The 26,931-nt window shown below is 44.2% G+C and overlaps 1 protein-coding gene across 6 annotated transcripts in view; it reads left to right on the forward strand.

Moving 5' to 3' along the window:
* hic2 (hypermethylated in cancer 2) overlaps positions 1 to 26,931 on the forward strand; it is a 322,552-nt gene that overhangs the window by 91,322 nt on the left and 204,299 nt on the right. For 2 of the 6 annotated variants that reach the window (XM_063074148.1, XM_063074149.1), the window contains exon 2: positions 25,504 to 25,744. The exons of 3 other annotated variants lie outside the window; for them this stretch is intronic. The gene's annotated coding sequence lies outside the window, so the exon portion shown is untranslated. Of the gene's footprint in view, positions 1 to 2,266; positions 2,288 to 25,503; positions 25,745 to 26,931 lie in introns of those variants that run through there. One more of the 6 variants, XM_063074152.1, reaches the window with a different exon arrangement.

Genomic DNA, 26,931 nt, shown 5'->3' on the forward strand with positions numbered 1-26,931 from the left:
ATATTGGCTGATTGGTAAGAGGCAGCGAGTGGGAATAAAAGGATCCTTTGCTGGTTGACTGCCAGTGACTAATGGTATTCCGCAGGGTTCGGTGTTGGGACTGCTTCTTATTATGCTGTATATCATTGATTTAGATGATGGAATGGACGGCTTTGTTGCCAAGTTTGCAGGTGATATGAAGATCGGTGGAGGGGCAGGTAGTGTTGAGGAAACAAGAAGGCTGCAGAAAGACTTCAGACAGATTAGGAGAGCAGACAAGAAAGTGGCAAATGAAATACAATGTTGGAAAATGTATGGTCATGCACTTTGGTAGAAGAAATAATTGTGCAGATTATTTTCTAAATGGGGAGAAAATCCAAAAATCTGAGACACGAAAGGACTTGGGAGTCCTTATGCAAAAGGTTAACTTGCAGGTTGAGTCAGTGGTGAGGAAGGCAAAAGCCATGTTAGCATTCATTTCAAGAGGTCTCAAATATAAGAGCAGGGATGTGATGCTGAGGCTTTATAAGGCACTGGTGAGGGCTCACCTTGAGTATTGTGAACAGTTTTGGGCTCCTCATCTAAGAAAATTGTGCTGACATTGGAGAGGGTCCAGAGGCGGTTCACAAGGATGATTCCAGGAATGAAAGGGTTATCATACGAGGAACGTTTGATAGCTCTGGGTCTGTACTCGTTGGAATTTAGAAGGATGAGGGTAATCTCATTGAAACCTTTCGAATGTTGAAATGCCTAGTCAGAATAGATGTTTCTCAAGGTGGGGGAGTCTAGGACAAGAGGGCACTGCTTCAGGACAGAGGATTGTCGATTTAAAACAGAGATGCGGAGACACTTCTTTAGCCAGAGGGTGGTGAATTTGTGGAATTTAGGCAGCTGTGGAGGCTAGGTCATTGGATGTATTTAAGGCGGAGCTTGATAAATTCTTGATTGGCCTTGGCATCAAAGGTTACGGGGAGAAGGCCAGGGAATGGGGCTGATGAGGGGGAGAAGAGGATCAGATGTGATTGAATGTTGGAGCAGACTCGATAGGCCAAATGGCCTAATTCTGCTCCTATGTCTTATGGTCTTATTTCGCTCCTGTAACGATAGGGGAGACTCAACAGCTTGCTGTTTAGATGTTGCAATCTGCCTGCAGTTATCAAGATCAGATGAAAGGCTTGACATTGGACACACGAGAGACTGTAGATGCTGGAACCTGGAGCAACAGACGACGGTCGAGCAGGGTCTGTGGGTGGGGTTGTTGGGTGGATGGTGGGGAAGGGAATTGTCTGATCACAGAATATAAAACGGTACATCATGGCGTGCACCCTCTGGCCCATGATCAATCTAATCCATCCGTCAAACGTAGTTCATATTGTTCCAATTTTCCTACAGCCCTTTGCCTACCTAAGTCTTTTAAATGTCTCAGCTGAATCAGTCTTTACCATTATCCCCAGCAGTGCACTCTAGGTGACCACTGCTCTGTGTTTTAAAAAAGGAACTACCTCTGACATCTCTCCTAAACATTTCTTCGATCAGCTTAAAAGGAAGATTGAGGAGGAATTTCTTTAGCCAAGTAGTGGTGAATCTGTGGAGTTTGTTGCCACAGGGGGCTGTGGAGACAGGCTTATTGAAGGCAGAGGTTGATTGATTCTTGATTGGTCAGGGTATGAAGGGATACAGGGAGAAGGCAGGAGATTGGGGCTGAGAGAGAAATGGGTCAGCCATGATGAAATGGCAGACCAGACTTGATGGGCTAAATGGCCTAATTCTGCACCTATCTCTTATAGTCTTACAATTTCTAATTGTTGTGGTGATACACGGTAAGGAAAGAGGCATGGTAAATGGTAGGATGCCGAGGACTGCTTAGGGGTGTATATCAATAGTGATTTGAATAGACAGCTTCGTTCAGGAGGTGGAGACCTGATTCTGCAACCTACAGACTCAATTCCAAGAACTCTTTACAACTCATGTACACGTTGAGTACCCCTTATCTGAAAATCCAAAATCCGAAAATCTCTGAAATCTGGATTTTTTTTTAACGCTGACATGACGTCACAAACGGAAAATTCCACAAATCAAATGGAAGGTCCCCAGGTTACTGTGATCCACAGACACTTCTGATGAGGTGACTCACATATGTAATGAACAAAAGTTAATGAAAAATAGAAAAACGCTGCATGGAGTGAAAAATGGAGATCTTGATTGTATAATGAATGAGTGGATTAGTCAGCAGTGAAGTGAACATTTGCAACTTAACAGTATGCTGATCATGAAGCGAAGATCTAACACAACAAACTGAAAATTGAAGGTAATTGTGAATATTCAGAAATCTTAGAAAAGACACAGCACTTAAGTTTTTAAAGATTTGTGGTGATAATGTGCTGATCATGAAGCAGCAGAGAAATTTGTATAGTTTGCAAAGAAGGTCGCTGATGAAAATCTAACACCAGAACCAGTCTACAATGCCAATTATTTTTATACCTTACCTAATAAAACCTAAAAAAAAGTGAAGTATAAATACAGTGTACTGTAACCTTTTAATCAAAACTTGGCAATGGTAGACGGAGACTTGTTTATTGTTCAATAGCTGATTCAGGTATTCATTCACCCAATGCTGCTTTTGCTACCCTGCATACATTATATTTTCATTATATTAATAGTATGGAATAGTTTTTACTGTCAAGTACGTATGTGTGATGAACAAGTGTAACACAAACATAAGAATTGCTGGTGAATACAGCAGGCCAGGCAGCATCTCCAGGAAGAAGTACAGTTGACGTTTCGGGCCGAGACCCTTCGTCAGGACTAACTGAAAGAAGTTAGTTTGTCCTGACGAAGGGTCTCGGCCTGAAACGTCGACTGTACCTCGTCCTATAGATGCTGCCTGGCCTGCTGCATTCAGCAGCAATTTTTATGCGTGTTACTTGAAATTCCAGCATCTGCAGATTTCCTCGTGTTTGCGTGGAAGTGTAACACAAAGCCTGCTTACCGGTAGTGCATAAATTCAGTGTTGGAAATGATGGCGATCCCAAGCTATCTCATTATATATTCCAAAGTTCGAAATCCAAAGCAGTCAAGCATTTTAGATAAGGGGTATTCAACCTCTGTAACTGTTGTACTTGCACAGTTTCCCTTCTTTTGCATCTTGGTTGTTTGCCTGTCTCAGTCTGTAGTTTTACATAAACTTGCATTTCCTTTTTCCCTGTGAATGCCTGTAAGAAAAATAATCTCAAGGTTTTTGTATGTATATTGTGGACATGTTCATCAGGGGGTCTGTACAGTCCTGTAATTTTAAAAATTATTTATTGAGATATGCCACTTCCAGCCCTTCGAGCCATGCCGCCCAGCAATCCCCTGATTTAAAGATAGCTTAATCATGGGGCTATTCATAATGAACAATTAACCTACCAACCGGTACATTTTTGGACTGTGGGAGGAAACTGGAGCACCTGGAGGAACCCACGTGGTCACGGGGAGAACGTGCACACCCCTTACAGGCAGCGGTAGGAATTTCTTGTCGTACAGCTACAGATTGGCAGGTATGATACTGTGGCCATCACTGAGACGTGGCTAACGGATGCATGTCTCTGGGAGCTGAACGTCCAAGGATACACGGTGTAGCGGAAGGATAGGAAGGTAGGCAGAAGGGGAGGCTTGGCTTTATTGGTAAGAAATGATATTAAATCATTAGAAAGAGGTGATATAGGATCGGAAGGTGCAGAATCTTTATGGGTTGAGCTAAGAAATTGCAAGGGTAAAAGGACCTGATGGCAGTTATTTATAGGCCTCCAAACAGCTGCAGGGATGTGGACTACAAATTACAACAGGAAATAGAAAAGGCTTTTCAGAAGTGCAGTGTTATGATAATTGTGGGGGATTTTAAACATGCGAGTGGATTAGGAAAATCAGGTCGGCACTGGATCTCAAGAGAGAGAATTTGTAGAATGTCTGTGGGATGGCTTTTTAGAACAGCTTGTTGTTGAGCCCACTAGGGGATCGGCTGTACTGGATTGGGTATTGTGTAATGAACCGGAGGTGATTAGAGAGATTGAGGTGAAGGAACCCTTAGGAGGCAGTGATCATAACATGATTGAGTTCACTGTGACATTTGAAAAAGAGAAGCTGAAATCTGATGTGTTGGTATTTCAGTGGAGTAAAGGAAATTACAGTGGCATGAGAGAGGAACTGGCCAAAGTTGACTGGAAAGGGACACTGGCAGGAAAGATGGCAGAGCAGCAGTGGCTGGAGTTTATGCGAGAAGTGAGGAAGGTGCAAGACAGGTATATTCCAGAAAAGAAGAAATTTTCAAATGGAAAAAGGATGCAACCGTGGTTGACAAGAGAGGTCAAAGCCAAAGTTAAAGCAAAGGAGAGGGCATACAAGGAAGTAAGAATTAGTGGGAAGACAGAGGATTGGGAAGTTTTTAAAACCTTACAAAAGGAAACTAAGAAGGTCATTAAGAGAGAAAAGATTAACTATGAAAGGAAGCTAGCAAATAATATCAAAGAGGGTACTAAAAGCTTTTTTCAAGTATATAAAGAGTAAAAGATAGGTGAGAGTAGATATAGGACTGATAGAAAATGATGCTGGAGAAATAGTAATGGGAGATAAGGAGATGGCGGAGGAACTGAACGAGTATTTTGCATCAGTCTTCACTGAGGAAAACATCAGTAGTACACCGGACACCCAAGGGTGGCAAGGAAGAGAAGTGTGCGCAGTCACAATTACGACAGAGAAAGTACTCAGGAAGCTGAATAGTCTAAAGGTAGATAAATCACCCTGACCAGATGGAATGCACCCGTGTGTTCTGAAGGAAGTAGCTGTGGAGATTGCGGAGGCATTGGCGATGATCCTTCAAAAGTGGATAGATTCTGGCATGATTCCAGAGGGGTGGAAGATTGCAAATGTCACTCCGCTATTTAAGAAGGGGGCAAGGAAGCAAAAAGGAAATTATAGACCTGTTAGCTTGACATTGGTGGTTGGGAAGTTGGGATGAGGTTACAGAGTACCTGGAGGCATATGACAAGATAGGCAGAACTCAGCATGGATTCCTTAAAGGAAAATCCTGCCTGACAAACCTATTACAATTTTTTGAGGAAATTACCAGTAGGCTAGACAAGGGAGATGCAGTGGATGTTGTATATTTGGATTTTCAGAAGGCCTTTGACAAGGTGCCACACATGAGGCTGCTTAACAAGATAAGAGCCCATGGAATTACGGGAAAGTTACATACATAGATAGAGCGTTGGCTGATTGGCAGGAAACAGAGAGTGGGAATAAAGGGATCCTATTCTGTTTAGCTGCCAGTTACCAGTGGTGTTCCACAGGGGTCCGTGTTGGGGCCGCTTCTTTTTACATTGTACATCAACGATTTGGATTATGGAATAGATGGCTTTGTGGCTAAGTTTGCTGACGATACGAAGATAGGTGGAGGGGCCGGTAGTGCTGAGGAAATGGAGAGTCTGCAGAAAGACTTGGGTAGATTGGAAGAGTGGGCAAAGAAGTGGTAAATGAAGTACAATGTTGGAAAGTGTATGGTTATGCACTTTGGCAGAAGTAATAAACGGGCAGACTATTATTTAAATGGGGAAGAATTCAAAGTTCGGAGATGCAACGGGACTTGGGAGTCCTTGTACAGGATACCCTTTAGGTTAACCTCCAGGTTGAGTCAGTAGTGAAGAAGGCGAATGCAATGTTAGCATTCATTTCTAGAGGAATAGAGTATAGGAGCAGGGATGTGATGTTGAGGCTCTGTGAGGCGCTGGTCCGCTCTTGGACTGTATTCCTTGGAGTTTCAAAGAATGAGGGGAGACCTTATAGAAACATTTCGAATGTTGAAAGGCATGGACAGAGTGGATGTGACAAAGTTGTTTCCCATGATGGGGGAGTCTAGTATGAGAGGGCATGACTTAAGGATTGAAGGGCACCCATTCAGGACAGAAATGTGAAGAAATTTTTTTAGCCAGAGGGTGGTGAATCTATGGAATTTGTTGCCACGGGCAGCAGTGGAGGCCAAGTCACTGGATGTATTTAAGGCAGAGGTTGATAGGTATCTGAGTAGCCAGGGCATCAAAGGTTATGGTGAGAAGGTGGGGGAGTGGGACTAAATGGGAGAATGGATCAGCTCATGATAAAATGGCGGAGCAGGCTCGATGTCATTATTATTACAACCTGGGTTCAATTCCCGATGCTATCTGAATGTTCTCCCCATGATCGCGTGGACTCCGGTTTCCCCTCTCATTCCCAAATCGTGTGGGTTATTCAGTCATTCAGTCACGTGTGTATTGGGAGGCCAGGCTTATGGGCCGGAAGGACGTGTTACTGTGCTGTGTCTCTAACTAAAACTGTTCCAAAGCAATTGCAAGAAATCCAGTGTTACACTCAATGTCCTTATTAATCAATTTAATTTCAGAGGTAATATTCAAGCCTTATTGTGAAAACGGAATTGTATACAGGTGTCCCCCGCTTTTCGAACGTTCACTTTACGAAACCTCACTGTTACGAAAGACCTACATTAGTACCCTGTTTTCGCTTTCAGAAGGTGTTTTCACTGTTACAAAAAAAAGCAGCACGCGATAAAAGGCAGCGCGCGCCCCGAGCAGCTGCTCTCCCTGGGAACGGCATTCTCACCGGCATTGCTTAAACACGTGCCTGTGAGCAGCCGTTAGCAAGATGAGTTCTATGGTGTCGGAAAAGCCTAAAAGAGCTCGTAAGGGTGTTACACTTAGCGTAAAACTAGACATAATTAAGCGTTTCGATTGTGGTGAACGAAGTAAGGACTAAGTGAGTTTGGCTTGTGGAAGCTGACGAAGATGATGTTGAAGAGGTTTTGGCATCCCATGACCAAGAACTGATAGATGAAGAGCTGATGCAATTGGAAGAGGAAAGGATAACAATCGAAACTGAATGCAGTAGCAAAAGTGAAGCAACTACGTGAGATTTTCGCTGCAATGATGAAGTATGACTTTAATTTTGAAAGGGTACGTAGGTTTCGGGGATATTTGCAAGATGGTTTGAGTCCTTACAAAGAACTGTATGATAGAAAACTGCGCGAGGCTCAGCAGTCAAGCAAGCCTTCCACATCAGCCACAGCAGATGACGAACCTCGACCTTCGATGTCGAGGCGGGCAGTCATAGGAGAAAATGACTTGCCTGCCCTAATGGAAACAGACGACGAGATGACACCCCATTGTCCCAACACCCAGGCCGCTGACAGATACTGTACGGATTCGTGGAGAATGCAGCAGTAGCCAGGAGGCACACAGCACATCTTTAAGAAAAAAGCCAAAATAAACATGCTAATTAATTAGGTGCCTCCTGACACGTAATTGTCGGCTCAGATCAGAGACGACACAATTGGAAATTGGCTCTGATCTGGGCTGACAGTTACGTGTTGGGCGGCACCTAATTAATTAGCATGTTTATTTCGGCTTTTTTCTTAAAGATATGCTGTGTGCCTCCCGGCTACCGCTGGACCCCTGCATGCTTCGCGGCGATGTATCAGTCGGCGGCCTGGAGGGAGGGGGCCACTGCACCACCCAACCTGCAACGACTCAGCCTAACACACCATCATCAGTGTGCTTGGTGCTGTCTTCCCAATTCCAGTAAGTGATACTACACTGTACATACATTATTTCTACTTTATATTGGCTGTGTATTTTTACGTGTTATTTGGTATGACTTAGTAGCTTCATAGCTTAAAGGTTACTGGAGAGTGCTTGCGCCGTGTTTTTGCCAACAGTACTTGCGTGAGATTTTCTGCCGACGGCGCTTGTATGAGATTTTCGATCCGGAGAACTGCAGTAATGATTGTGGAAAAGTATTTCTACTTTATATAGGCTGTGTATTTATCATATCATTCCTGTTTTTACTATATGTTACTGTTATTTTAGGTTTTATGTGTTATTTGGCATGATTTGGTAGGTTATTTTTGGGTCTGTAAACGCTCACAAAATTTTCCCATATAAATGGTAATTGCTTCTTCGCTTTACGACATTTCGGCTTATGAACCGTTTCATAGGAACGCTCTACCTTCGGATGGTGGGGGAAACCTGTATTTGTACCCTTAGGCATTTTCAGCCCACACATGGTGTCGGTATCTTGTATCAGATGTTTTCTTTTTGTTTGTTCCCTTGTTTTGCTGTGCACTTTTGATATCTATTGATTAGTTTATAAATGCTTTTTAACTGTTAGAAACATTGGGGATTCTGACAGCTGGCTAAGCTGGTCAAGGTGTTTGGTTTAGCCACCAGGTAGTTTGTTTTCTTCACCATCCCATGTGATATGAAGCTCCAGTCACATATGGACAAAACTGCTTTGGCTGTTGTTAGGGAGGGACGTAACAGTGTCAAAGAATGGCGTCAGTAAACTGTGCCCATAGAGTCATAACAATGTGGACGCAGGCTGTTCAACCCAGCAAGTTCAATCCTACCCACTAAGCACCTACTTGCACGAATTCTATGAATGGTACCATCAAGTTCAAGTCCAATCCCTAATTCTCCCTCCAGCCCAGACAGGAGCACCCCCTGAGGAAAACCACACGATTGGAGGGAGAATATGCAAACTGAACATGCGCGCGCTCACACACACACACACACACACACACACACACACACACACACAGTCTCTCATTCTTTCTCTCTTCCTCCCCCTCTCCCTCCCCCCTCCTCTCCCCTCTCCCCCTTCCTCCTGCCTCCCCCTCCCTCCCCTCTCTCTTCCCCCTCACCCTCTACCCCTCCCTCTCCCCTCCCCCCTCTCACTCTCTCACACTCACGCAACCTCTCTCACTCTTTCACCCCCCCCACCCCCTCTGTGTGTCTCTGCTTTCTCTTTCTCATTTTCTCTCTCTCTCTCCCCCTCCCTCTCTCTCCTTCCCTCCCTCTCCCTCCCTCCCTCTCCATCCCTCCCTCTCTCTCCCTCCCCCTCTCTCCCTCCCTCTCTCCCTCCCTCTCTCCCTCCCTCCCTCTCTCCCTCCCTCTCTCCCTCCCTCTCTCCCTCCCTCTCTCCCTCCCTCTCTCCTCTCTCCCCCTCTCTCCCCCCTCTCTCCCCCTCTCTCCCCCTCTCTCCCCCTCTCTCCCCCTCTCTCCCCCCTCTCTCCCCCTCTCTCCCCCCCTCTCCCCCCCCTCTCTCCCCCTCTCTCCCCCCTCTCTCCCCCTCTCTCCCCCTCTCCCCCCTCCTCTCCCCCTCTCCCTCTCTCCCTCTCCCCCTCTCTCCCCCCTCTCCCCGCCTCTCTCTCCATCTCACTCACTCCTCTCACACTCTCTCTCACTCGCTCTCTCTATCTTGTGCTCTTGCTCTCTATCTCTCTCATTCACTTTCCCCTCATTCTCTCTCTTGCGCACACACTCACACTCTCTCTCTCTCTCTCTCTCTCACTCTCTCTCACACACACACACACACACACACACAACTAATTGCAGACATATTCACACATACACACACATACACACTCTGATGCATGCACTGATTAACACTCACACGAAGATGCAGACACACATATACACACACACAAACAGATGCACGTGCACACATACCCACGGTCAGATCTCTGGTACTGTGAGACAATGACTCTACCAGCTGCGCCACCAAGACGCAGGCCTCCCTGTCTCTTCTCTGACTCGTTGTAGTATCTTAGGTTTGTTTTCTTGAGGGAATGGGTGGAGGGGGGGCAGTAACTTATTCACAGTTGGGTCCTGCCAATTATCTCTGAAACAAATAATTTTCTAGTTACCACTGACACCCTCTTCCAATAAATTCCTTTCCTCCTTTCATTTGTAATAACTGACAAAAATACTTACTTAATGGGCCTGCTCTATCATCGTTCTCCTTTTCCCTCAAGGGATGTAACTCACTCTTTAACTATTTTAACCAATTAATGTCTGAGCATAACGTGAGTAACGTCTTCCAAACAAAATGGGAGCGGAATGAAGAGCGAAAAAAAATCCACCTCAAATCAAAGCAAAAAAGAGGATTCGTTTCAGTGAATGCAGGACAGATGAGAAAAAATAGTTTTTATCTCTGCCATATAGTTTTCTAGTAGAAGGTAGTTGCGAGATTCAAGATTGACGATTGTTTAATATCATTTCCAGTACTCAAGTGTAAAGGAGAACAAACTAATTGCTACTCAATCTGATGCAGCACAAAGAAAACACAATAAGAAAAAGAACATAATAAATGTAAATACATGAGCTAGCTTGTATACATGGACTTAATTGTATGTCCATAAAGTGACACTAGGCACAGGAGTGTCTGTACAGAAGGTGACTGGCAGGAAATGATAAAGTAGTGGTGGTTGGGATGTGGAGGGGTGCATTAGTGGGTGAAGGTGTTGATCAGCCTTACTGCTTGGGGAAAGTAATTGCTTTTGGGTCTTGTGATCCTGGCGTGAATGCTACGTAGCCTCCTCCACGATGGGAGTGGGACAAACACTCCGTGAGCAGGGTGGTTGGGATCCTTCATGGTGTTACTGGTTGATAACATTCAGGCCTCAGAATCGATAGATCTGAACAAAATCCAGATGTGGGCAGATAAATGGCAGATGAAATTTAATGTAAGTAAATGTAAAGTATTACATATAGGAAGTATAAATATTAGATATGAATATACAATGAGGTGTCTTAGTTTAGAAACTGAGAAAGATTTGGGTGTCCTGGTAGATTCATCACTATCAACATCTAGACAATGTGATTAGGAAGGCTCATAGAATGTTGGGCTATGTAAGGCTCTCAGTTGAGTTCAAGTCTAGAGAAGTTCTTCTTGAGCTGTATAATGTGCTTGTGAGGCCACACCTTGAGTACTGTGTACAATTTTGGTCTCCATATTATGTGAGGGATGTGAAGACACTGTAGAGAGTTCAGAAAAGGACAGCTAGACTCAGTCCAGCTCTGCAGGGTATGAGCGAAGAAGAAAGATTGAAATAATTAAATCTTTTTAGCCTCAGTAGACATAGAATGAGAGGAGACTGGATAGAAGTGGTCAGAATCATTAAGGGTGTAAGTAAGGTGGATGCCAGATGCTGCTTCAAAATTAGTCCATCATCAAGGACATGGAACCATAGGTGGAGACTGGTTAAAGGGAGATTTCAGACTTGCATCAGGAAGCATTTCTTTACAGAGCAAGTTGTGGACACGTGGAACAAACTACCTAGTTGTGTAGTTGAGAGTAGTACCTTCGAGACTTTCAAATCTAAACTCAATAGTTATTTCAGCAATCTATGTGAATAGGAATTTGGCAAGCTTTGTTGGACTGAATGGCCTGTTCTTGTCAAAAACTTTCTCATGTTCTAATGTTACCCTGCTCCTTTCTGTATATATGTCCTTGATGGTGGGCAGGCTGGTGCCGGTGATACGTTGGGCAGTTTTGGTTCCCCATTGTAGAGCTGTCCTCTCTGCCACAGTGCAGTCTCTGTACCGTGCAGTGATGCTGCTTGTCAGGAAGCTCCCTGCTGTGCATCTGTAGAAGGACCTGAATACCCCAAGATGCTGGATTATCCCATATTCAGCGTGAATAACGTGAATGATTATATGTGATGGACATATAATCAAAGGGGTCAAAACAGTGAACCTACCTCAATGAATCGTATGTAGATTATGAGAACACTCAGTCCTCTTTTATTGTCATTTAGAAATGCATACATGCATTAAGAAATGATACAATGTTTCTCCAGAGTGATATCACAGAAAACAGGACAAACCAAAGACTAACACTGACAAAACCACATAATTATAACATATAGTTACAGCAGTGCAAAGCAATTCCGTAATCTGATGAAGAACAAACCATGGGCACAGTAAATAAAATCTCAAATTCCCCGAGTCGATCGACTCCCAAGTCCCCGATAGCAGGCGGCAAAAGGGAGAAACTCCCTGCCATAAACCTCCAGGCACTGTCAACCTGCTGATGCCTTGGAAGCAGCTGACCACAGCCGACACTGAGTCCATCTGTCCGAAAACTTCGAGCTTCCGACCACCCTCCCAAGCGACATCCTCTGCCGGGCGCCTTCCACCTCGCCCTGGCCGCTGAAACACACAAAGCCGAGGATTTCAGGGCCTTCTGCTCCGGAGATTCCGGTTACCACACAGTAGCAGCGGCAGCGAAGTGGGCATTTCAGAAGTTTTCCAGATGTCCCTCTGAACTCTCACGTCTGTCTCCATCAAATCAGGATTGTGCACGGTCCCCTACTTGACAGGTAACAGACATCACCACCGAAGTGGCCGCGCGCGATGTCATCTTCTTCTCCTATTTAGTTTGAACTGCTGGTTTCTGAAGTGGCAGAGGGAGAAATTCCTCCTCTTCTCTGTTCTAAAGAGCCTCCCCTCTATTCTGTAGCCGTGCCGTCTGGTCTACACATCCACTCCAGAGTAGACATTAACTGCTCTGCAATTGACTGGTAAGCCGCAGTCAGCATCTGGCAGAAGGGGAAGATCCTGCCTGACTAACCTCCACCATTTCCTTTGAGGATTTGCCTTGCCAAGTGGAATGCAGGAAACACCCACTGCTTGCTGGAGCTACGTGTCACAAGTCTGCTAGTTGTCAAGATTTGCGACAGATGTTGTGAATTGGTGAGAAATTGACTCCGGAGTCGATTGCAGCCAATACTTGGGAGGACAGTGATCAGATTAGCGTTCTGGCCCATATCCCCAGTTGACATCATTTCTGTTTTTAATTTGCATTGATGAGTTTTTTTTCCCATAACATTGCATAAAGCGGTTCAATAAGCAGATGAACTGAGAGCAGCCAAAACTCAGGAATATAATGACACAAATTGAAAATGACAAAAAAAGGGCTTTGACAATTCCCGTCACACGGTAGTGCAGTGGTTAGCACAACACTTTACAGTACCAGTGACCCGGCTTCAATTCCCATCACACGGTAGTGTAGTGGTCAGCACAACGCTTCACAGTACCAGTGACCCAGGTTCAATTCCCATCACACGGTAGTGTAGTGGTTAGCACAACACTTTACAGTACCAGTGACCCGGGTTCAATTCCCATCACACGGTAGTGTAGTGGTTAGCACAACGCTTTACAGTACCAGTGACCCGGGTTCAATTCCCATCGCACGGTAGTGTAGTGGTTAGCACAGTGCTTTACAGTACCAGTGACCCAGGTTCAATTCCCATCGCACGGTAGTGTAGTGGTTAGCACAACGCTTTACAGTACCAGTGACCCAGGTTCAATTCCCACCACTGCCTGTAAGGAGTTTGTATGTTCTTCCTGGGTCTGCGTGGGTTTCCTCCGAGTGCGCCAGTTTCCTCCCACATTCCAAATACGTATGGGTTCGTAGGTTAATTGGTCATTGTAAATTGTCCCATGCTTAGGCTGGTGCTGGCATCGGATTGCTGGGCAGTGTGGCTGTTCCGTGCTGTATCTCAATAAATAAATAAAGTCAAGTCGCATCTGTGGAGAGAAAGCAGTCAATGTTTTGGGACAGGAACCTTTCCTCGGAACTGATCTTTCCTCAGTTTTTGTTCAGATTCCAGCATCTGTAGTTTTATTTGCTTTCTACTGTACAGGAATACTGTGATAATAGCAGGTGTTCTTCTTCCTTCCTCATCCTAATTTATTTATTTATTTATTTATTTATTTACTTACTTTTTTTCTCCTCTCTCTCTTTCTCGCTCTTGCTCTTGCTCTCTCTATATATCTATCTATATATATCTCTCTATATATCTATAGAAGACCATAAGAGATAGGAGCAAAATTAAGCCATTCGGTCCATTGACTCTGCTCTACCATTCCATCATGGCTGATCCCAGATCCCACTCAACCCCACACACCTGCCTTCTCACCATATCCTTTGATGCCCTGACTGATCAGGAAAATATCAACTTCCACCTTAAATATAACCATGGACTTGGTCTCCACCACTGTCTGTGGCAGAGCATTCCACAGATCACTACTATCTGACTAAAAAAAACTCCTCCTTACCTCTAACACGAGGAAATCTGCAGATGCTGGAATTTCAAGCAACACACATAAAGTTGCTGGTGAACACAGCAGGCCAGGCAGCATCTCTAGGAAGAGGTAGAGTCGACGTTTTGGGCCGAGACCCTTCATCAGGACTAACTGAAGGAAGAGCTAGTAAGGGATTTGAAAGTGGGAGGTGGAGATCCGATATGATAGGAGAAGACAGGAGGGGGAGGGATGGAGCCAAGAGCTGGACAGTTGATTGGCAAAAGGGATATGAGAGGACAGGAGGCTTAGGGAGAAAGAAAAGGGGGAGGGGGGAAACCCAGAGGATGGGCAAGGGGTGTAGTGAGAAGGACAGAGGGAGAAAAAGTAGAGAGAGAAAAAGAATGTGTGTATATAAATACATAAATAACGGATGGGGTACGAGGGGGAGATGGGGCATTAGTGGAAGTTTGAGAAGTCAATGTTCATGCCATCAGGTTGGAGACTACCCAGACGGAATATAAGGTATTGTTTCTCCAACCTGAGTGAAGCTTCATCTTTACAGTAGAGGAGGCCGTGAATAGACATATCAGAATGGGAATGGGATGTGGAATTAAAATGTGTGGCCACTGGGAGATCCTGCTTTCTCTGGCAGACAGAGCGTAGGTGTTCAGCGAAACGATCTCCCAGTTTGCGTCGGGTCTCGCCAATATATAGAAGACCGCATCGGGAGCACCGGACGCAGTATATCACCCCAGCCAACTCACAGGTGAAGTGTCACCTCACCTGGAAGGACTGTCTGGGGCCCTGAATGGTAGTGAGGAAGGAAGTGTAAGGGCATGTGTAGCACTTGTTCCACTTACAAGGATAAGTGCTAGGAGGGAGATCGGTGGGGCGGGATGGGGGAGATGAATGGACAAGGGCATCGTGTAGGGAGCGATCCCTGCGGAAAGCAGAGAAAGTGGGGGAGGGAAAGATGTGCTTAGTGGTAGGATCCCGTTGGAGGTGGCAGAAGTTACAGAGAATTATATGTTGGACCCGGAGGCTGGTGGGGTGGTAGGTGAGGACAAGGGGAACCCTTTTCCTAGTGGAGTGGCAGGAGGATGGAGTGAGAGCAGATGTGCGTGAAATGGGGGAGATGCATTTGAGAGCAGAGTTGATAGTGGAGGAAGGGAAGCCCCTTTCTTTAAAAAAGGAGGACATCTCCTTCATCCTGGAATGAAAGGCTTCATCCTGAGAGCAGATGTGGCGGAGACAGAGGAATTGCGAGAAGGGGATGGCATTTTTGCATTTTTGCAAGAGACAGGGTGAGAAGAGGATTAGTCCAGATAGCTGTGAGAGTCAGTAGGCTTATAGTAGACTTCAGTAGATAAGCTGTCTCCAGAGATAGAGACAGAAAGATCTAGAAAGGGGAGGGAGGTGTCGGAAATGGACCAGGTAAACTTGAGGGCAGGGTGAAAGTTGGAGGCAAAGTTAATGAAGTCAACGAGCTCAGCATTACCTCTGTTCTCTTACCTCTTCTTACCTCTGTTCTAAAAGGTTGGTCTTCAATTTTGAGACTGAACTTTTTAGTTCTGGATACCCCCAGAAAAGGAAACATCCTTACCACATCCAACGTATCTAGTCCTTTCAACCTTCTGTAGGCTTGAATGAGATTTCCCCCCCACCACCCCCACCCCTGGCATTCTTCTAAATTCCTGTAAGTACAGGCCCAAAGTTGCCAAACGCTCCTCGTGTGTTAAATTCTTCATTCTCGGAATCATTCTCATGAACCTCCTCTGGACTCTGTTGGTAACATATCTTTTCTGAGATATTGGGCCCAAAATTGTTGACAGTACTCCAAGTGTGGCCTGACTGGTGTCTTATAAAGTCTCAGCAGTATTTTATTGCTTTTATATTTTATTCCCCTTGAAATAAATGCCAACATTGCATTTGTCTTCTTTACCACAGACTAAACGCACTGATACTACAGGTGCACACACATGCATAAATCTAGAGCAAATCAGGCAGGGTACCAATGGAGGGGAATCAACAGTTGACATTTCAGGCCGAGACTCTTACAGGCATTCCTAACCTTTTTTTTATGCCATGGACCCCTGTCCGGGAACCCCTGCTTTTTCAGGACTCTGATGAAGGTTCTGGGCCTGAAAAGTCAACTGTTTATTTTCCTCCAGTGATCAGAGTCAGGTTCAATATCACCAGCATATGTCATGAAATTTGATGTATTTGCTACAGAATTATAGTAAGTTATTGAATACTTAATTAAGTAGTAAAAAAAAATAAAAAAGGCAGTGTTTATGGGTTCAATGTCCTTTCAGAAATCAGATGGCAAAGGTTTCACCTATCACCTTCTGGCTTGTACACGCTGCTCTCCACCTACTTCCCCCTTCTTTTCCTATCCTGATGAAAGGTCTCAGCCTGAAACATCAACTGTTTATTCCTCTCATTAGATGCTGCCTGGCCTGCTGAGTTCCTCCAGCATTTTGTGTGTGTTGCTCTGAATTTCCAGTTTCTGCAGAATCTTTTGAGTAGTCTGGAGTGCTTTGAGACTGGGTCTGTTGTAACTTTGCAACAACCTCCATGTCATTATGAAGCAGGTATAAGCTGAAGACAGTTCAGAAATCTTTTATAGCTACCGTCAAGGATGAGAATCAGAATTGGATTTAATATCACCAGCATATCACTTATGTTTGTGACAGCAGTACGATGTAATACATACTAACAGAAAAAAAACCTGTGAATTACAGGAAATGTATGTTTTTCTTCTCCAGATAGCCACAGAACAAAGAAAACCATGGAAGTCAGTTCAAAGAGAAACAGTAAACTCAATCCCCTGCACAAAAAAGAATGGCAACATGAATGTCGACCCCCAAGTGCCCTTGCCCCTGTATAAAACACAACGAGAATATTGGCCCTCAAATCCCCTCCCTTCGCAAGAAATACAACAACATTGGCCCCAAATCCCCCTCCCCTGCACAAAACGCAACGAGAATATTGGCCCTCAAGCCCCCCTCCCCTCGCAAGAGATACAACAACGTCAACCCCCAAATCCCCCTCCTCCTGCACAAAAAACTAACAAAATGGCAAGAGCGTGAGGTCAGTGGCACGTGAGTTCTTCCAGCATTTGGTGTGTGTTGTACAAAGTTAAAATCGAGTTTATTGTCAAAGGCACAAGTATACCCAGGTGTAATCAAAAACCTGAAGCAGCATCACACAGTTTTGTATAAGCTGCATTTGCAAGAAAAAAAATTATGAATTATACACAATTTTTACAGGAAAGGACACAACTAGAACAAAAAAATAAAGTCAACTTCAGTTCAAAATAATCTAAGTGGTCAAAATGCTGCTCAACGTTAGTGATTAAGGTTTTGCCGGTTGGTTCAAGAATGAGAGGGGACCAAATATTTGGTCGATTATGAAGATGGCGAGGCTGATAAAGGGTTTCCGGGAGCCGGTGTAGAAAGTTCTGGATTGAAGAGAGGAACTTCATTATCGGAGAAAATAGAGTTCAAATTTCAAAGCTAATTTATTGTCTAAGTACATGTATGTCGCCATATACAGCCCCAGGATTCATTTTCTTGCGGGCATACTCAATAACAGAACCAATGGAAGTCCGCACCAACTTGGGCGTTCACCCTGCGCGCAAAAGATAACAAACTGGAGTTTGAGCTTTTGGAGGGTATGGTGGGCACAAGAACTTTAACTGCATGGAGATACTTTTGACATTGGATGCTAAAGTGTCTTTGTGCTGAAAAAGAGATATTGATGGGTTGGGATGTATAAGGATGACAGCAGCCAAGTTTGGGCTGTGCTAAAGTTATGGAAGGAAGAGAGATGTGCCTAGGCACAAGGGCTGTTTTAATCTGCCAGCTACTCAAGATTCTAGGTTACTTTTGTAATGGGTTTATTATTGTCAGATGTATCAAGACACAGTGAAAAGCTTGGCTTGCAAACTGTTTATACAGATCATATTATCACACAGTGCATTTAACAATGTCGAATAAATATGAAACTACTGACTTACATGTGATATATAAATCGAGACAGGGCACGGCTGTCAGAGGCCTCTCTCCCTCCCTCCTGCCCTCTCCCCCCATCCCCTGGTGCCATGTTGAAATGTTGGAGTAGACTCGATGGGCCAAATGGCCTAATTCTGCTCCTATATCTTATGGTCTTGTGAATCATTCTATATCTGTGTGCAACAGCATGGTCAGAAATGGAGGACCTTCATTGCTGCCCTAAATGCCAGTGGTGTGACGGGCAGGAAAAAAAGCTATCCTTGAGCCTGGTGAGATGTGCTTTCAGCAATTTGTATCTTCTGCCCGATGAGAGGGGGGAGAAGAGGCCATGTCCAGGGTGGGTGGGGTCTGTGATTATTGCTGGCTGCTTTAGTAGCAGAGGACAGGAAATGAAAATGCTTGGGTGGCAGAGCTGTGATCTGTCTTTCCAATTGTCACTTTGATAGTGCTTACTATTTTTTTGATGAAATGAGTTTTGAAGCCGACACCAAACTAGTTGTACCCATTCACTTTAATATGAAGTAACCTTGTAGCAGTTATCACAGTTATTTCTTTCTGTCAAGGGGTTAAGATCGACAGATTATTTGGAATACCATTCACTTGTATTTTATGTGATGTCAATGTGGAATATTTGACAACAACATCGCTACCTGTTGGAACTAGAAAGGAAATATGCGAAACCCAGCTTGTCCATCCACTCATCCGAAGGAGGTAATTCTCCAAGCCTGTCTGAAGTGCTGGTGAAACAACGTTTGGAGTTTTACCTACAATTTCTCCGTGCCTCTTCAGGAACATTTTTCGCTATATTCCAAAAATAGTTATCTTAAAAACATCAAGCTCCAAACTGTATACTTGGAGCTTCTCAATAACAAATCTAATGACATATGCCAGTGATATTAAATCTGATTCTGATAATATTTTGAGTTCAATTCTGGTGTGTTTTATTTCAGAATCAGAATCTGGTTTAACATCATCGGTGTGTGTTGTGAAATTTGTTGCTATGCAGCAGCAGTACAATTGAAACCTGTGAATTACAGTTAAATAGGTTAAACAGGTAGTGCAAAAGGGTGGGGGGAATCGCAATAAATGGTATTTATTTAAGGAAATACTTCAGTTAAGAGTTAAGTCAAATTATGTTTGATGTTTATGCAAGGTAAATCATAGCAACATATATACAGATACACACACACACACACACACACACACACACCTCTGTTAAAATTTACCATCTTCCAGTTTGCTTCCCTGACCTGCACATCGCATGGAACTAAAGGAATTGATCAGCCGCTAAAAAGAGCATCTTGCAAGTGGCTTCATGAATTCTTAAAGGAGCATGAGAGAGAGAAGATTCTGCACAATCAAAATTTAATGCTGAGGTTGAGTTTTATCAGTGGAAAAAAATTTTTCCCCCAAGTAAAACCTTAGAGGTGCTCTTTTGGGGTTTCTTGCTTAAAACAAAAGAAAAAAAACAATCAGCTCTGAATCGAAAAGTATTGATGACGGTGAAGTGAGAAGAAAGAGCTCTACTTTGTTCTCTGTGAGGTAGGGTGAGTGGGTTGGGAACAGTAAGTTTTTGCAAAACCTATTATAATTTTCCAGAACTTTCTTTTCATCTTGCGATGGAGTTTAATCGTAATGAAACTGAGGTAAAGTCAGAAATATAGGCAAAGGTAAACAAAATTATGAGGGTTCAAAGGTTCACAATATCAGAGAATGTATTCAGTATACAGTCTGAAATTCGTACTCTTCACAGACATCCACGAAACAAGAAACCCCTAGAATGAATGATAGAAATTGTAGTAATGTGAACAAAGTCACCGGAGAGATGCTGAAGTTAGTGTATATAGAAGTGTTTTATTCAACAAAACAAACAGCAGGCAATATTACATGGCATTTTATATGCTAAAAGATCAAAGGATAATTCTAAAGTAACAATGTATCTACAATGCTTCCTTTGAATTACATATAACTTTCATACCACCTTCTTCGCACCCACACCCCAGACACCCAAAATGTTTATTAGCATTGTCTGGTTTTTCAATTAACTGCTGTTCACAGCTCTAGCAATTATTGTCCAGGGCTATATTTTAAATTTAAAGTACAATCCACATTCAGGTCTAAAGATTGGTTGTGGAAGGTAATATTTTGCTATGTTATCTAACTCCAGAATATGCCCTAACAGAAACATTGAAACCCTGAAACTCACCCTCCCCCCCACCCATTGCGCAAGCAAAAATATGCAAAATTATGAGTATAGGTAGATATATAAAATTATGAGTGGTATAGATAGGTATTCCAAACTATGAGGGGTATAGATAGGGTATATACAAGTAGGCTTTTTCCACTGATGTTGGGTGAGACTAGAACTAAAAGTCATAGATTAAGGGTAGAAGGTGACATGCTTATGGGGAACATTCACCCAGAGCAGGGGTTTCCATGAATCTTTTTATGCTGCAGACCCCCACCATGAACCGAGGGGTATTTTGACCCCAGGTTGAGGACCCCTGCTGGTGAGTGTGCAGGATGGGCTGCCAGTGGAAGTGGTGGGTGTGGTTCGAAGGTAACATTTAAGAGAAATTTTCATGAGTAATGGATGGGAGGGGAATGGAGGGCTCCAGTCCAGGGGCAAGTTGATGGGATGAGGAAGAATAATCATTTGGCTCAGACTAAATGGGCTGAAGGGCCTGTTTCTGTAGCACTCCATGGCTCTATAAATATGCCAAACTGAAACTAAAATGACTGGTGGAACTGCATATAATTCATTTAATATGATGCAAGGCTATTAGTTTGAAGATTATCTTCTGCATTGCAAAGAAGGTAAGACAGCAGCTTTATTTCATCAAGGGTTTGAGGAGATTTGGTTTGTCACCCAAAACACTTGAAAACTTCCACAGATGTACTGTGCAGAGCATTCTGACTGGCTGCAGCACCATCTGGTACGGGAGCAGGGAGAGGGTTCTGTTCAGGATTGAAAGAAGCTATAGAAACTTGTAAAATGAGTCAGCTCCATCATGGGTACGAGCCTCAGTAGTATCCAAGGCATGTTTAAGGAGCAATGCCTCAGAAGACGGCATGCATCATTAAGGACCCTTCATGCAGGACGTACCCTCTTCTCAATACTACCATCAGGGAGGAGGTACAGAAGCCCACACACTCAGTGATTCAGGAACAGCTTCTTCCTCTCTGCCATCAGATTTCTAAATGAGTATTGAAGCCATGAACTCTACCTTACTTTAAAAAAAATTCTCTTTTTGCACGACTATTTTTAATTTAACTATTTTATATATACACACACACACACACACACGCACACGCACACGCACACGCACACGCACACGCACACGCACACGCACACACACATACACACACACATATATACACACATACACACACACTCACTCACTGGAATTGACTTATTTATTTCTTCTCTATATTATCATGTATTGCATTGTGCAGCTGCTGCAGAGTTAACAGATTTCATGACATTTGCTGATTGATTCTGATGTTGACAATTTTGGTTGGATCTCCTCGACAAGGTGTCATGTCTCACTGAAGGTTTGAAGAAAACATTGTACAGGCAGTCAAATCGCCTTCAGAAAATCTCTCCTTGGACTTGTGAACAAACTGCTAGCATGGCAGACCCACCCAGGTCTTTCAGCTTATCTCTCCTTCTCAGATGCTTATTGACCTGTTGTGTGTATTGCACCGTCAGTTCTTGCAAACTATTCCAATTATAAGATCCTGGCATTACTAAGAAAGCCAGCATTTATAGTTTGGGTCTCTCAATGGCCAGAATTTAGACCCATTGAGAAATGCACTCAGTGGCCACTCTTGTCAGCTGTACACCTGCTTGTTAATGCAAATGTCTTGCCAACCAACCATGTGGCAGCAACTCAATGCATAAAACCATGCAGAGTCTGAGTGACTTTAATTGTGCAATGATTATTGGTGCCAGATGGGGTGGTTTGTGTATCTCAGAAACTGCTGATCTCTTGGGATTTTCACACACAATAGAGTCTAGAGTTTACAGAGAAAACCAAAAAGCATCCATTGAGCGGCCGAGGAGAATGACAAGACGGACAGGAGGGTGACAGTAATTCAAGTAACCACGTGTTAGAACTGTGGTGTGCAGAAGAGCATCTCTGAATACACAACACATCGAACTTTGAGGTGGATGCGCTAGAGCAGAAGAAAGCTGTAAACACAAACTTTACTGGCAGCTTTATTTGGTACCAGAGGTACCTAATAAAGTTGCCATTGAGTGTAGATGTGGTTGGAAGTCAGAGGGGAAACTGCAAGTGGTGATGTTCCTGCTGATGTTGGCTTTCGGAGGTGCTGCAGGAGGGCTGGTGAAAACACAATGTAGGTGACACGTCCTGTTGGTGGAGAGGGTGAATTTAAAGAAAGGTTGGTGGGGAATTAAACAAGCAGGTTGCTCTGTCGGTAATGATGTGCTCCTTGATGATTATTAGAGCCGCACTGATCTGGGCAAGTGGTGTGTATGCCTGCTTGTACGAGGAGATGGTGGAAAGGCCCTGGGAACAGAGTCACTCGACGCAGGATGCTGGGCCTCTGTCTTGGCATCACTGTGCATGCTGGGTCTAATTGTGAGCCTGGTGGTAGATCCAGCACAAAAACCTGCTGAGGTAGTATTCATGGGTTCAGTGTCCATTCACAAATCAGATGGCCGAAGGGAAGAAGCTGTTTTTGAAACATTGAGTGTGTGTCTTCAGGCTCCTGTACCTTCTTTTGGATAATAGCAATGAGAACAAGGCATGTCCTGAGTGATGGGGCCCCTAATGATGGATGCTGCCTTTTTGAGGCATCACTTTTTAAGGTGTCCTCAGTGCTGGGGAGGCTAGTGTTCATAATGGAGCTGACTGGGTTTACAACTTTCTGCAGCTTTTTCTGATCCTGTGCAGTAGCCCCCCTCCATACCAGATGGTATTATCCATTTGTTTATCCCTTTGATCCAATTGCTGAAAACACAGAGAGTGGTGTGTGAGTGGAACATGCTCAGAATCAGAATCAGGTTTATTATCACCGGCATGTGATGTGAAATTTGTTAACTTAGTAGCAGCAGTTCAAGGCCAGGGGTGGTGGTAGAGACAGGTACGCTAAGGACATTTAAAAGACTCTTACACTAAGGACATTTAGAACATAGAATAGTACAGAGTCTTTAAAAGACTCTTAGACAGGCATATAGATGAAAGAAAAATGGAGGGCTATGTGGGAGGGAGGGAAGGGTTAGATTGATCTTGGAGTAGGTTAAAAGGTGGGCACAACATTGTATGTCAAAGGTTCTGTACTGTACAGTACTATTCTGTCTGGTTGCATTACCACCGACTGATGGTAAAAAACTACCGAGTGGATCACCGGGGTCTCCCTCCCCTCTGTCTATGACATTTACTGACAGTGTTGCAGACGAAGGGCCTGAAGCATTGCTGAGAACTACCACCCATCTCACAATCTCTTTACCCACTACCACCCATCCCACAATCTCTTTACCCACTACCATCCAACTCACAATCTCTTTACCCACTACCACCCATCCCACAATCTCTTTACCCACTACCACCCATCCCACAATCTCTTTGCCCACTACCACCCATCACACAATCTCTTTACCCACAACCACCCATCCCACAATCTCTTTACCCACTACCACCCATCCCACAATCTCTTTGACCCACTACCATCCATCCCACAATCTCTTTACCCACTACCACCCATCCCACAATCTCTTTGCCCACTACCACCCATCCCACAATCTCTTTACCCACTACCACCCATCCCACAATCTCTTTACCCACTACCATCCATCTCACAATCTCTTTACCCACTACCATCCATCCCACAATCTCTTTACCCACTACCACCCATCCCACAATCTCTTTGCCCACTACCACCCATCACACAAGCTCTTTGACTCACTACCACCCAACCCACAATCTCGTTACCCACTACCACCCATCTCACAATCTCTTTGACCCACTACCATCCATCTCACAATCTCTTTGATCCATTACCATCAGGAAGGAGGTACAGGAGCATCAGGACTAGGACTGCCAGACTGGGTGACAGATTCTTCCCTCAGGCTGTGAGACTTATAAATACCCTGCCACCACTGAGCACTCATCACTAGGACAAAGAGCTGTTTACTGTTTATCTGTGCTGCACACTATATGCATTTTGAATTATATTTTATTAACTTATTCTATGGTAATGTTATTTTGCATTCTGTGTGTGATGTCTTGTGGGTGCACCACAATCTGGAGGAAAGTTTTTAATGTTTGCTTGTATATACAAACAGTCAGATGATGATAAACTTGAACTTGATTTTAAACAGAGATTTTGAGAAAGTTGTTTCCTGTCGACTTGCCCAGTGGTTCTTCCTCAGCAGAACAGTTTGACCAGCTGCTGTTGTGAGGCTTCATGTAAACTATGGTTGGAGAGGTGGCATTGCTATGAAAGCAATTCATAGCCAGTGTTTTTGGACATTCCGAGGGCATTAACAGGGGTTCCCAACCACTTCTTTGCCATGGACCAATATCATTGAGCAAGGTGTCCATGGACCCCAGGTTGGGAACCCTTAATTGAGGGATGATGAGGCAATTCAATGTTGTTAATGAGATTTGCTATGGTAGTGTAGTGGTTAGTGCGACGTTATTCTAGCTGGAGGTGCCGGAGTTCAGAGTTCAGTTTGGACACCCTCAGTAAGAGGTTTGTACATTCTTCCTGGTGACCACGTGGGTGTCCTCAAACATACTTCTGCCCAAATAAACCCATGTGACCAATCAACTTATAATCGGTATGTCTGTGGGGTGTGGGAGCACTCAGAGAAAACTCACACGATCACGGGGAGAACATACAAGATCATTACAGACAGCAGCGGGAATTGAACCCTGGTTGCTGGCGCTGTATTAGAGCTACGCTAACCGCTACACCACCGTGGCGCCCTAAAACCTGCCTCTTTCAACTCAGGGCATCAGAGTTTGGACTTTATTTCTGGTGTCTTCTGAAGGTAGGTTTGTATGTTCCTGTCCGTGTGTGTGTGGGTATCCTCCCACAGTCCAAAGGTGTACCGGTTAATTGGTCCTGTGATTAGGCTAGGGTTAGATCAGTGGGTTGTTGGATGGTGTGGCTCACTGGTCCAGAAGGGCCTATTCCACACTGTACCTCAATAAATAAACAAACTGCTCACTCTGTGAAGTGGCTGCCTTCAAGTTTGACTCATGTCACTGTGCTGGACATCACTGAGGTTTGAGTTTGCTCTACTGTGACGAGAGACTCAAAAGCAGTTCAGAGTTGTGAAGTCTTTCGGGATGTTCCTAAAGGTTTGTTTACAATACTATACAAATGCAAGCCTTTCTGGAATACGTACATTCTCTCCACATGTTGTGTGGTTGTCCATCATGTTCAACAATAACAGGAAACCTGTACTGGGGAGATTTTAAAGTGGAAAAGCCATTATACTAGGGCAGTTCCACTCTCTTGACCTGGGAAATCCAGGTTCAGTGCTATGAACTAGTGTCACAAACTGGGGTCTTCCTTGGTTGCAGTGGATGACTTTGACGTCTTTTGTTCCTTGTCATGTTGTTCATTCTCCACAGAGTGTTGCAGAACTGCCTTCCTCACTGGATCTCACTGTAGATCCCACCCACCCAGTCCACCAGAGCCGACTTCGCATGCCAAAACAGGCATGTCCCTATCTCACCGGGATATGAGGCTGCCGGCTATCCTTACCTGGTTTAACCTGCCTGTCGAAGTGGTGTACCGGGGTGTGGCCACTGTCACATGCAAACAGCTACCTGGAGCCACAGAAGAGAGCTGAGTGTTCGGTGGGGACCAAAGGTGAGTGAGCTGCCCCTGAATGAACAGGACAAGCTGCTTCACCAGAGGAGAAGGATCCCTCCCTAAAAAGTAGTTGATCTTTTGCCCCAGAGTGATGATGTGTGTGAGAGGGAATAAAACAAACCCCAGGATACATGGTCTGCAGTGGCCAGGGATAAGCAACCTTCTCTCAGTATCTCAAGTATATTAAACCTTTATATGGTTTTGCTGGTGTGCAGAACTCATTCTTAGGAAATGAACTTTTTATTTTATAATTATTAACATTCCTGTGAACGTGACATAGCTTTCTGCAGAGCACAGTCTTTTTATCATGTTGCTTATAACAAAAACAAAGGAATTTTGGTCTGATCTTGAAAATCCAGCCTCCCTTCCATGGACTTGTGTCAGGACATATAGCGCAACACATCACAGAAACCAGTCTCTCTTTCGTGGCCTCGTTCTACAGTTCTTGCTATCTCGGAAAAGTGGCCAATAAAATTAAAAACTCCACCCTTCCAGAACATTTCTTCTACTACCCCATTCCTTTCCCCCCCCCCCCCGCCCCCAACAACACTTTGCTTGGGCAGAAGCTAGACTCTGGCCATTTCGTTAGGTACACGTATACATCTGCTCATTAATACAAATATCTAATCAGTCAATCATGTGGCAGCAACTCAGTCGATAAAAGCATGCAGACATGGTCAAGAGGTTCAGTTGTTGGCCGGACCAAACATGAGAATGGGGAAGAAATGTGACCTAAGTGACTTTGACAGATTGTTGGTGCCAGACAAGGTGGTTTGTGAAGCTCAGAAACTGCTGATCTTTTGGGAATTTCATGTACAGCAGTCTCTAGAGTTTACAGAGAAAAGCAAAAAGATCAATTGAATAGCAGTTTTGTACGTGAAAATACCTTGTTAATGAGAGAGGTCAGAGGAGAATGGCCAGACTGGGTTAAGCTGTAACTCAAACAGCCATATGTTGCATCAGTGGTGTGTGGAAGAGCATCTCTGAACACACAACACATCGAACCTTGAAGTGGATAGGCTCCAGCAGAAGACCACGAACATACACTCAGTGGCCACTTCAGTAGGTACAGGAGGTTCCTGGTAAAGTGGACACTGAGTGTACAAAAGCCTGAAAGCACATAACAGGAGGCTGAAGGACAGTTACTACCCCTCTGTTATAAGACTATTGAACAGGCCTCTTGT

Source organism: Mobula hypostoma, chromosome 21 (assembly GCF_963921235.1).
Source record: "Mobula hypostoma chromosome 21, sMobHyp1.1, whole genome shotgun sequence".
Lineage (NCBI taxonomy): Eukaryota > Metazoa > Chordata > Chondrichthyes > Myliobatiformes > Myliobatidae > Mobula > Mobula hypostoma.